Below are 10,524 nucleotides of genomic sequence, written 5' to 3'. Positions count from 1 at the left end.
GCAAGATGTATGAGACAGGCGAAATTCCCTCAGACTTCAAGAAGAATATAATAATTGCGGTCCCAAAGAAAGCAGGTGTTCACAGATGTGAAAATTACCGAACTCTCAGTTTAATATGTCACAGCTGCAAAATACTAACGCGAATTCTTTACAGACGAATGGAAAAACTGGTAGAAGCCGACCTCGGGGAAGAGCAGTTTGGATTCCGTAGAAATGTTGGAACACGTGAGGCAATACTGACCCTACGACTTATCTTCGAAGCTAGGTTAAGGAAGGGCAAACCTACGTTTCTAGCATTTGTAGACTTAGAGAAAGCTTTTTACAATGTTGACTGGAATACTCTCTTTCAAATTCTGAAGGTGGCAGGTGCAAAATACAGGGAGCGAAAAGCTATTTACAATTAGCACAGAAAGCAGATGGCAGTTATAAGAGTCGGGGGGCATGAAAGGGAAGCAGTGGTTGGGAAGGGAGTGAGACAGGGTTGTAGCCTCTCCCCAATGCTATTCAATCTGTATATTGAGCAAGCAGTAAAGGAAACAAAAGAAAAGTTCGGAGTAGGTATTCAAATCCATGGAGAAGAAATAAAAACTTTGAGGTTCGCCGATTACATTGTAATTATGTCAGAGACAGCAAAAGACTTGTAAGAGCAGTTGAACGGAGTGGATAGTGTCTTGAAAGGAGGATATAAGATGAACATCAACAAAAGCAAAACGAGGATAATTGAATGTAGTTGAATTAAGTTGGGTGATGCTGAGGGAATTAGATTAGGAAGTGAGACACTTAAAGTAGTAAAGGAGTTTTGCTATTTGGGGAGCAAAATAACTGATGATGGTCGCAGTAGAGAGGATATAAAATGTAGACTGGCAATGGAAAGGAAAGCGTTTCTGAAGAAGAGAAATTTGTTAACATCGAGTATAGATTTAAGTGTCAGGAAGTCGTTTCTGAAAGTATTTGTATGGAGTGTAGCCATGTATGGAAGTGAAACGTGGACGATAAATAGTTTGGACAAGAGGAGAATAGAAGCTTTCGAAATGTGGTGCTACAGAAGAATGCTGAAGATTAGATGGGTAGATCACATAACTAATGAGGAGGTATTGAATAGAATTGGGGAGAAGAGGAGTTTGTGGCACAACTTGACCAGAAGAGGGGATCGGTTGGTAGGACATGTTCTGAGGCATCAAGGGATCACCAATTTAGTACTGGAGGGCAGCGTGGAGGGTAAAAATCGTAGAGGGAGACCAAGAGATGAATACACTAAGCAGATTCAGAAGGATGTAGGCTGCAGTAGGTACCGGGAGATGAAGAAGCTTGCACACGATAGAGTAGCATGGAGAGATGTATCAAACCAGTCTCAGGACTGAAGACCACAACAACAATACTTCAGTTAGTTTAACTAGTATGAAAGTCTAAGGACTGATGACCTCAGCAGTTTGGTACACATTTAAACAATCTAATCGAAGAGTGGCGTGACATTCCTCTGAAGACTATACAATGATTATATGCTAGTATTCCAAGAAGAATCGCAGCTGTATAACGGCAAACGGGGGTCCAACTCCATATTAATACACTATTCCCAACATAAATACAGGTGTTCACATTATTTTGCCTATCCCTGCATATTCTATGGACGGAACGTTGAAATATGTTCTTCCTTTCGCTTACTAACTACACAGGTTTGCAAACTAGTCTTGGCATTATGTGTCACAGATCGTTGACACTTGCACCACACACAGAAAGAAGTGCAACTCGACAATGATGGGAGAAAAGTCACGGGACACCTCCTAGTGTCGTTTCGGACCTCCTTTTGCCCGCTGTAGTTCAACATCTCGACGTGGCATGGACTCACCGAGTCGTTGGATTTCCCTTGCTGGAGTACTGAGCCATGCTGCCTCTAGAGCCGTCCATCAATGCGAAAATGTTGCTGGTGCAGGATGTTTTGCACGAACTGACGTCTTGATTATGTCCGATCAATGTTCCATGGGATTCGTGTCGTGGATCTGTGTTGCCAAATCGTTCACTCGAATTATCCACAATATTGTAACTCCTCAGGCTTTCCCGGCGATCTAATGACGTCTTGGGTTGTCGGGTGTTCTGCCGGATATCAGCGTCGTACTTGCACGATATTTCGGTCACGTAGGTCGTAACCTTCATCAGGTGCGACCTGAGACTGCTCCACGAGTGGACCTGGTCCAGTATTTATGCCTGTGGCCTACCCCCTCCACCACCGGCTGCAGGCGCTTCCTCTGTGGTCCGCGCCCATTCCCTGCGACCTGCTGGAGTGTTGCTGCTCCGTTTTCCGTCCGCTGCGGTTCTAGGTGTTCCCTCTGCGGTCCGCGCCCACCAAACCCGCTCCTGGGGGTTTCATCTACGGTCTGGGGTACCAAGCGTTCCCCCTGCGGTCCGCGCCCGCTCATCACGACCTGTTGGAGCGTTGCCGCTCCGTTTTTCGTCCGCTGCGGCTCTGGATGTTCCCTCTGCGGTCCGCGCCCACCAGTCCCACTTCTGGGTGTTCCATCTTCGGTCTGGTGCGCCTGACAGTCATGGAGATGGAAACGAGCCCCTGACGGTCTGCCAGACGCACCAGACCGAAGATGGAACCCCCAGAAGTGGGTCTGGTGGGCGCGGACCGCAGAGGGAACACCCAGAACCGCAGCGGACGGAAAACGGAGCAGCAACGCTCCAGCAGGTCGCAGGGAATGGGCGCGGACCACAGAGGAAGCGCCTGCAGCCTCAGGTCGTACCTGATGAAGGTTACGAGCTACGTGACCGAAATATCGTGCAAGTACGACGCTGATATCCGGCAGAACACCCGACAACCCAAGATGTCATCCACAATATTCTTCAAACCAATCGCAAACAATTGTGGTCTGGTGACATGGCTCTTTCTTATCCACAAAATTTTATTGTTGCTTGGAAACATGGATTCCGTGAATGGCTGCAAATGGTCTCCAAGTAACCCTACATAAACATTTTCAGTCACTGATCAGTTCAGCTAGACCAGAGGACCCGGTCCATTCCATGTAAGCACAGCTAAACACAGCCCGCACCATTGTGGAGCCTCTACCAGCTGGCACAGTGCATTGCTGATAACCTGGCCCAATGACTTCGAGGGGTATACGCCACACTCTAACCCTACCATCAGCTCTTACTATCTGAAATCGGGACTCATCTGACAAGGCCACGGTTTTCTAGTCTTCTAGGGTCCAACCGATATGATGACAAGCCCAGGAGAGGTGCTGCGGGCAGCGTCGTGTTGTTGGCGAAGGTACTGGCGTCGGTCGTCTCCTGCTGTAGCCAAATTTTGCAGCACGGTCTTAAGAATGCGTTCGTCGTGCGTCCCTCTCTGATTTCTACGGGTATTTCACACAGTGTTATTTGTCTGTTAGTATTAAAAACTACGCAAACGCCGCTGCTCTCGGTCGTTAAGTGAAGGCCGTCCGCTACTGCGTTTTCCTTGGTGATAGGCAATGCCTGAAATTTGGTTTTCTCGGCACACTCTTGACACTGCAGATCTCGTAATATTGCATTCACTAACTATTTTCGAAAAGGAGTGTCCCATGCGTCTAGCTCCAACTTCCATTCCACGTTCAGTCTTTTAATTCCCGTTGTGCGGCCACGATCCCGTTAGACATCTTCTCTCATAAATCACCTGTGTATAAATGGCAGCTCCGCGAACGCACTACTGTTTTATACTTTGTGTACGCGATACTACCGCCAACTGTATACGTGCATAACGCTATCCCCATGACTTACGTCACATCAGTGTATACTACAAAAGATAACTGAAAGAAATTAAAGAAATACTTTTTTTTGCTTATTTGTTTTTCAACCTGATTTTATTAGGGCCATCAGCTCCTCTCTTACATTGGACCAGGCTTTCCCATATACAGCGTGTCCCAGCTATCTTGTCCACCCAAAATATCTCTGGAACAATAACAGCTATTGGAAAACGACTTTCACCGGTATCAATGTAGGGCTGGGAGCCATGAATGTATATATCTGGAAACATTCTAAAACGAAAGCAAATGTGTTTTTTAACACAAACTTATGTTATTTTAAATGGACCTCCTATATTTTTTCTTCAGCAATCCATAGCATGACAAAGCACATACACAATGGCGTTGATTGCATTGCAATATTCCCATTACATCCCGAGATATTGAGACGCGAAGTTGACGCTTGAAACACCCGACATGCGCTGCTAGCGCACGTCCTGAGGCTCAGGCGTGAACCCCATGCTGCCCGCAATCGCAGCAGACCGTATTATTCGTTTTGGACGTCTTGATAAGTATGGAGGTCTGATTACACATGTCAATCACATCGCGATTACGGGCAGCATGGGGTTCACGGCCGAGCCTCAGGACGTGCGCTAGCAGCGCATGTCGGGTGTTTCAAGCGTCAACTTCGCGTCTCAATATCTCGGGATGTAATGGGAATATTGCGATTCAATCAACGCCATTGTGTATGTGCTTTGTCATGCTATGGATTGCTGAAGAAAAAATGTAGGAGGTCCAATTAAAAAACCATAAGTTTGTGTTAAAAAACACATATGCTTTCGTTTTAGAATGTTTCCAGATATATACATTCATGGGCCCCAGCCCTACATTGATACCGGTGAAAGTCGTTTTCCAATAGCTGTTATTGTTCCAGAGATATTTTGGGTGGACAAGATAGCTGGGACACCCTGTAGAGAACCTCACTTACATCATAGTTATCTAAGAGATAACAACATTAATAAGAAAAAAGTATTAAAATGATTTGAGTGCCTGTTGCGACACTGTAAGTGACACTCAATATGAACTAATAAAGTTAATACTGATATTGGTTGTACTACTGCTGCTGCTGGCTATCGTAGTGATAATAGTAATAATGACAACAACAGCAATAACGGTAGTGGATGGTATAAAAATAGATGTTTTCTCATGTAGTGAGTTGTGGAGAAAAGAAATTGAAGAAGGCTGGACAAACTATGATTACTGGGAAATGTGCCAGATCTGGCTGGAAACAAAAATATGCAGCTAAACTATTTTCGTCTGGCCACAACTGTAGGTTCTTAGATTGCTCTGGAAGAAGACTCGTCACATTTGAGCACATGAAATGATAGTTTTGCTTTATTATTACTTAAATGAATAAAACATTTAGTTAACTTTGAAGCACTTGTATGCCCCAGGAGTACTGGATAATTTGCAACTATCATGGACGAGCAAAGCATCACCAGATGCACTAGTTAACAAACTGTTCTCTTGAGCTACAAAGTTCAACCGGTCCGAAAGTACATGTTATCCGAAACTCTAACTAGTGGTAGGTGCTGACTGCTGTGGATGAGGTCTCGGACTGGCTCACTGCACTTGCATGCTCGACCCTAGACTGACCTCAACGCGAAGGCGCTGCTGTAGCTGAGAGGGACGCGTGGTCCTCCAGAAGACCCCGCCTGCAGTACGATGTTGCGGATTGCATCGAGCCATTACTAATGTCTGTGGTATCGATTCAAGTTGCTAGCTTTGATGTGACACCGCAATCTCGGGACAGTATCATAGAGGGTGTACATGGACAATGGTAATCATTATTACTGCTTTAGTAGATATGTCAATACTTGTCTTCTGAAACTGAAGATGTTCTCTAATATACTGCAGGGGATTATTCCACAGTCGGGCAAGGAGGTAAGGACTTTTTTCTAGAATGTGGGTGGAGTGGTAAAGAAAGGGTTTTTCTCTGGGAACAGTTGTTACTGTCATTTTTGTTGCAGATAAGAGTGTTAAGGTTGAGGAGAGATATGAGGGTTAGTGTACGTTGTTAAAACTGAGTCGCGCTGTGGCTATCGATGGTGCTGTTTGTAGGTTTCCGCCCTCTGTTGCAGGCCAGACGGTATCGTTTAGTTGGCATGGTTTAGGGCAGGGTCGGCCAAACGTTGCACGCGGCTCACGAGCACACAGCGCTGCACGTGTGCTGCTCGCGTGCAATCGTCGAACGGAGCAGTGGCGACAGCCGGCAGGTTGCCGCAGTGTAGTTCCAGGCTAAGCTGCGGACGTTGAAGCGAAGCGACCACTACCTAGTGAATTTCAGTAACCGAAAAATGCAGAGTGAATCAAGGAAACGGAGAATTGGAGATTTGCTATCTTTTAAAAAGGAATGGGAGAATCATTTTTTCTCTGTGCAAAAACGTGAAAATTGGAAATGTATAATATGTAACAGTATTCTCGCTGGTCAGCGGAAGTTTAATATTGAACGCTATTATAATAAATTTCAGCATGTTGCCGTTCTTAGTGCAATACAAGAGGAATTTCTCAAGCGATTTGGGGATATATCTTACTTATCCCAAGGTTTTGAATAGTTCTCGAGACAATCTGCTGTTTCTGTAGATGATATTCATCCCAGTTTGCAAATGGAATTAATAGGTCTACAGCGTAATTCTCATCTGAGAGACAGGTTCCTTTTGGCAAGACGTGTGATAGATTTTTATCACGACTTTCCACAGCAAGTTTCCTCGTCTCCATCGTGAAGCCGCGAAGATAATGTCAATGTTTGGCTCGACATACGTTTGTGAGAAATTTTTTTCTGTTATGAAAATTAGTAAGCCTCGGTTAAGAGCAACATCAGTAATGAAAATTTGCGTAACTGTTTGTGTTTGTCTGTATGTAGATATTTTGTTCCAGACATTAAACGTATTGTAAACTCCACCTGTGATAATTAAATAAAACGTATCGTAGGTAATAGGTACTCTTTCAAACGATGATTACTTTCAAGCACTCCTACTACCCTTATTCCTTCATTCAATGAAGCAGGCCAGGAAACAAAACTGTGGGGAACATACAGCATCCAAGGTCAGTTGGTTGTTGCTACAGCGGAGAGACGGTATGGTGGGGAGGGGAGAGAAGCGGGTGGCCAGCTTGCCCCAGTGTGCACGCAGAACACCTGTTAACTGCACACGTGCATGTGCACCGCACACGTGCAGAATTCCTGCCCGTCCCTGGTTTAGGGTGTTTGTCTTCTTCTCGTGCTGACTGGCACCAATCGGTTTTGCAAGCGTTACCTGTCCGCTAGTGGCAGCAGCGGCGGTTATAGATATGTAGTAACTGTTGCCCTATCTTTGGGGCGACGTCGTTGTTCTTGCGGGTAGTGTGGATGGGCCAGTTCGGTTGGGGACTCAGGAGGAGCCAGGTCCGCGCAGAGCGAGAACACGCCGGGACCGCTGGCAGCGCGCGTGGACTGCCAGATGGAAGGGCTGTGGTCACGAGGGTGTACGACCTCGTCGTAAACCGGATCCTGCAAGCTTTAAGTTGAGTGCATTTAGATTCAAGTAGAGAAACCTCCACCTTTGTGATATCTGGCGTTTCTCCAGTGACTTGGGTTCGTGTTGCTGCTTGTAGTGTTGCCGAGGCGAAGAGCAGCGAGTGGAGTGCTTGGGGAAGGCGGATCTGATTGGCTTTCCTGGACGTCTAATTACTATCTATCGCGTTCAGTTTGTTACTATTGGTTAAGTTAAACCAGCGGTATTTTTCCTGCCTTGTGGCCGCTAACGACCCAGTTACCTGCCCTGGGGGTTAGTATATGTAACAGCAGTGTACGTTTCCTCGCCTTGCCGCTGCTGTGCGGCGAGGTGTGTAGTTTTGACAGCTTTCTCGATTGTAGGGGAAATGCACATGCGATGCGACGATGATGAGAAACGAAGCAAAAGACAAAAGTTTCAAAGAGTTTTGACTTTTCCAAATGGAAGGACCAGACAATTGCATCAGTTTGCATCCCATCACCGCAGCGGGAATGTATGTGCCACATACTACACTTCGCTGAAAATTTAGAAATCTAAGATCCGCATTCTGTGAAGGAGGTGAAGGGAACGGTGTTCGTGTTCACGAATTTCCCCTTGAATTCGATTCGTCAGCTACCGCCTATTGGACGCAGCCATTTTCTTCGGCGGCGATCGTCGGTAATCAACCGTTGACTACAGAATGAGGAAGTGTTGAAAACCCTGCAGTAGTAATAGGGTACATTTCCGTTCATTAATACGGGCCCCAGAGAGAGAACAAAAGGAATCGAATATGTCCTTGAGCAAGGATATATCATCGATATGACGTAGTAATACCATAACATCATCCGCCTTTGCTCGTACCAAGAAGTCTTCTCCAAAGCTGCATAACTGACCAGCAATAGGGCGGAGCAGAGGTTGTACAGACAAGACAAAAAAGCGACATGGAGAGGGGGCTCCCCTGCGGTAAGTCCAGTCGGATGGTGATGTGGGGATTAAGCTGTGCATTTACTACGACAGTGCCTGAATAGCAGTAAAAAGATTGGCAAATACCTGACACGTAGTAGGATTGTGACAGGGCTCCACAGACAGAACTTGCTGCAGTCACCGATACAACGTCTCGGCATTCGACTACAGAAGACAGAATCGTGCGCCCAGGCACATAACTTGGGTGAACAACCAGAATTTTCTCTTTCTATTTCCTCGAACGGCTGTTAACCGTCCGTGCAACAGTTTTGCAATCGAAATTAAGTAGTGTGATCGGGTGCAATATATAAATGTCTGGACGACCAGTTGTCTTTGGAATTAGAAGATTTTACCAATCTTGAAATGGTCAAGAATCAAACACCCCCTCGGATCACCTCATTTGCCAATGACGTACAGTAAAAACTCGATTAACTGTCACTCTTTAAACCACCAGTTTCTGTTAACCGTGACTGCTGTAACAGCATAATAATACTGTAATAACAGAATGCTCTAAGGTGCAGTGACGCGTTCGCTTTATTTACTCTATTTTAGTGGGAAGTGAATGTACCGCCCGCCGTAGAATGGTACATAAAATATGACCTTCAGATGACGTGCTAACACATCTCCCCCTTTTCTTGTCTTTCTCTCACTTGTGAGTCAACAATCACCACTGGATCGGTCTCCAGTTGTGGCGAGAAGACTAATTGTCGCAGTGTATCTAGCGGGCTGTGCCGTGTTACGTGTTTTCCACTTGAATAAGCTTTATTGACTAATATTTTACTCTACCGTATTAGTGCAGGTGTGTGTGATACAGTGACTTGACAAAATGTCTGAAAAACGTAAACGTGTTGTTTTAGCGCTTAATCAAAAACTAGAAATTATAAAACGCTTAAGAAAGGGCGAAACTGCGACAAGTGTAGCGCTGATTTATGGTATTGGAAGAACAACAGTTAACGATATAAAACGTGATGCTAATAAAATAGAACAACATGTGTCAACAATGCAGAGCATGGATGGAGATGTGCGAACAAGAAAGACAATGAAACCTGCAAAATATGATGAATTGGACACTGCAATGTACCGATGGTTTATACAAGCAAGAAGTCGGGGGATTCCACTTTCAGGGCCTATAATAATGGCCAAAACTGTTGAAATGAACAACAAACTTGATGGTGACTCATCTTTTAAAGCAAGTATCGGATGGCTCGACAAGTTTAAATTTCGTCATGGCGTTCGCCAACTTGATATCAGTGGAGAAAAACTCAGCGCGGATAGCTCTGTAATTGCTGAGTTCCGGGAACAATTTAAAGAAAAAATGGCTGAATTGAATCTTGTTAGGGAGCAAGTTTACAATTGTGATGAAACTGGACTTCATTGGAAGGCTTTACCACAAAAGACATTAGCATCACTCTCTGAAAAAGCTGCTCCAGCTTTCAAAGTACGAAAAGATCGCATCACGGCTATGGTTTGCGCAAATGCGACCGGCAATCACAGGCTGCCCCTACTTGTGGTTGGGAAATCAAGAAAACCTCGTGCATTCAAGAATTTGAATTTGAATGCTCTCCCTGCACAATAATACGCCCAGAAGAGTGCTTGGATGGATCAATCAATTTTTTCTGACTGGTTTCACAAACAATTTGCACCTCAAGTTAGAGCAGATTTGGCTGAAAAAAAGTTGCCGCAGAAAGCGCTATTGCTATTAGACAGTGCCCCAACGCAACCTACTTGTGAAATGAAAAGTGATGACGGCAACATAACATGTCTCTTCCTTCCAGCAAACACAACTTCACTTATACACCCCATGGATCAGGGAATCATCAAAAACATGAAACGTCGTTATAGAAAAATATTTATCGAAAGTTTGCTCTCATCTGATGAATCAACATCTGTAAAACAGTTTTGGAGGTCTTACAGTATTAAAGATGCCATTTTCAATGTTGCCAGTGCATGGAGTGATTTGTCAGTGTCAAATCTCAAGAACAGCTGGAATAAACTTTGGCCTCAACCTAGAGGTGAAGAATCGGAGGAACCTGAGTGTGTGACAGTTGACGAGATGGTCAATTTGTGCAATAATTTACAAATCAGCACAAATTTGACTTCAGAAGAAGTATCAGAGTGGTTAGAGTGTGAGAAAGTGGACGGGGGTTTTCAAATTTTGAATGATGACGAAATTGTTGCCAGCTAAGTGCCACCAAAGAAGAAGAAGAAGAAGGGGCTGATGAAGACGAGTGTTCCAACCATGTAGAAAAACAAACTATTAGCCATTCAGAGTCCGAAACAATGCTGTCCAAGTGTATAGAATGGTTTGAAAGTCA

This window comes from Schistocerca americana, chromosome 4 (genome assembly GCF_021461395.2).
Source record: "Schistocerca americana isolate TAMUIC-IGC-003095 chromosome 4, iqSchAmer2.1, whole genome shotgun sequence".
In the NCBI taxonomy this organism is placed as follows: domain Eukaryota; kingdom Metazoa; phylum Arthropoda; class Insecta; order Orthoptera; family Acrididae; genus Schistocerca; species Schistocerca americana.
Note: the sequence above shows the minus strand (reverse complement) of the source record.